General features: G+C 37.0%; 1 long non-coding RNA gene across 1 annotated transcript; it reads right to left on the bottom strand.

The window, feature by feature from the left end:
* Positions 1–991: 991 nt before the first annotated feature.
* On the bottom strand, positions 992–2,488 carry LOC129725193 (uncharacterized). The gene is made up of 3 exons (XR_008728032.1): positions 2,280–2,488; positions 1,467–1,569; positions 992–1,076 (listed from the first exon to the last, which is right to left on the bottom strand). It is a non-coding gene; the product is annotated as an uncharacterized LOC129725193 (long non-coding RNA).
* Positions 2,489–2,657: the final 169 nt, after the last annotated feature.

Genomic DNA, 2,657 nt, shown 5'->3' with positions numbered 1-2,657 from the left:
GCAACATAGTTTGGTATATACCTTGCTGGTAATTTAAATCATTCGGTCCATTCTCATTGATTAAGTAAATTAATCTAAATTAAAAAGAAACTGCAAAGCACTGGAATATGCTCGTTAGAAGAAATGACCAACTATGCGTAGGCAGTGACAAATGAATTAATAACTGTTCTACCTACGTGCGTCGGTTTACTCGAAAGCTGTTATTTTGCTGTGATTCTCTTCCTACAATGTAACACTACATACGGTTATATGCGACATGGCTACAACTATAGTCATCCACATTAAGATTCCCAACACCATTCAGAAAAAAAAGACTGCCCCAGTTGGCTTATGTATAATGGCGTTTCCGTTGTACCAGGCACTGTTTGTGGCTTTTAGGCCGTGCCAACGTTAACTTTCATTAATGCCTCAATGCTGGTGAGAAAAACGTTTGTTCTGTTCTTGATCCATCCTAACTGTCACTAACCTCGTAACGACGGTGCAACAGCGTGGCTATTTCAGTTGCATCAAGAGCATTTGGATGGAATAATAACTAATTAAATTTTCATTTATGCCAGCCAGTGGTGCCATCTATGTCATGCAAACCACTCAGCATCATTTGGAAATTGGAACTTCGTAAATCTTGGGTACACGCGGTAAGCGGGTAAAGTAAGGGTTTCAGTTTCGCGAGTACATGCTTTCAGGTCATGGCCAGATGCGACAACAGAGACATCCAAGCTGACCGAAGCTGGGTTATCCGGGTAGTAGACGATGAAAGTGCCGTTGCTAATGGAATGCCCCAACTGTTGCGCTTTCCAAGCTTGCGATTCTGAAAGAGCAGGGAATTAGTGATAAGTTATTTTATAGATAATTTCGTGTCCCAAGCTGGGGCAAAGATTGTTCACTAATGCTTTTTGAAGCGAATTCAATTAAAATTTATCTCACACCGTTTCATCTAATCTACTCGCATAAGAATTTACATTTCCACTGGTACCGTTTTGTGTATTTGATCCTCATCAGAACTTTGATTTCAAAAGAAGTCTGCTGGTTACGGTTATTCTAGTTCCACATCGCTTCGCATGGAAAGGTAAATCCGCCTGAAAAAAAAAACATTATGGTTTTCACCAATAGTCTTTCACGTCAGAGATTCTAATAGATTAGAGATTACACAAAGTATTTCTCGAAAAACCCTAGGCTTCAAAATTATGAATGCTTCCAGTTTCGATGAATTTCAAAAAAAAAAAATTAATGTGAATTTTTTTAAAGTCTACGAGTGTAATTAAGTGGAATATATGTTCAGCTTGCGATTCAAGCTTGCGATTCTGAAAGAGCAGGGAATTAGTGATAAGTTATTTTATAGATAATTTCGTGTCCCAAGCTGGGGCAAAGATTGTTCACTAATGCTTTTTGAAGCGAATTCAATTAAAATTTATCTCACACCGTTTCATCTAATCTACTCGCATAAGAATTTACATTTCCACTGGTACCGTTTTGTGTATTTGATCCTCATCAGAACTTTGATTTCAAGAGAAGTCTGCTGGTTACGGTTATTCTAGTTCCACATCGCTTCGCATGGAAAGGTAAATCCGCCTGAAAAAAAAAAAAAAAAACATTATGGTTTTCACCAATAGTCTTTCACGTCAGAGATTCTAATAGATTAGAGATTACACAAAGTATTTCTCGAAAAACCCTAGGCTTCAAAATTATGAATGCTTCCAGTTTCGATGAATTTCAAAAAAAAAAAATTAATGTGAATTTTTTTAAAGTCTACGAATGTAATTAAATGGAATATATGTTCAGCATGATTTCATTAAACGTATACTTGATTGTAAATTATTGTATGTTTGAAAAGAATTAAAAAACCAATTTATTGATTTTTTTTTATTGTAATTTCTAATAAATTAATTTATTCATCAGTTGATGATAGTCGTGTTTATATTAAGAGTGTGGAAGCCATCCAATCTGCAAACAAATATGCAGTTGCATTTCAAACATCCGTCAAACTAAACTATGCAGCCTTCCGCCGGGAGTTTGGCTTCCGACAAGCTTATTTATGCACAAATCTCCATCGGGAAGGCAAAAGCATCGGGAGCAAATAGCACACAGCTGCCCATTCTACTGTACAAAGTTCGAACTTTGATGGTTGGTTCTCGGTTGACCTTGATAAAGATCGGTCAGGACCAATTCGGACTGACGGTTCTATGTTTACCAGTTTACCGTTTGAAGTGGGTTTGTGGTGTTTGGGATGTGATGATGCAAATTGTTTAGTAAGTTTGTTGCTTAGTTTATTTGCTACCTACACACATGGGTTTGCCGCTGCAACCAGGTCGTGAAACTTTTCAGTTAGTGCAGGCAGGATTGGTTTGCTCGTTATTCTGTGCAACTAATAACTTTTTACCCACACAAACTATTCTCGAAAGACATCGTGTACTCTCTAGTTCTCCAATAGTATTGAGATGCAAACAAATTAAGAGGACATCTTTAAACTGGTTTTCAACACAATTTTCCTTTCGAATATTCTAGCGCAACGTGAAAAATTGTTCTCTATAGAAATTATCTTCTGAATGAATCAGTTGATTAGACAACAGATAGCCCCGACGATAGCAAAAGTACTGTCACATTCAAAACGTGACAGATAAAAATCGTTTTCATTCTTGCCCTACTTTGTCAAACCGAAG

This window comes from Wyeomyia smithii, chromosome 2, assembly GCF_029784165.1.
Source record: "Wyeomyia smithii strain HCP4-BCI-WySm-NY-G18 chromosome 2, ASM2978416v1, whole genome shotgun sequence".
In the NCBI taxonomy this organism is placed as follows: Eukaryota; Metazoa; Arthropoda; class Insecta; order Diptera; family Culicidae; genus Wyeomyia; species Wyeomyia smithii.
This window is presented reverse-complemented; position numbering and strand designations above follow the sequence as displayed.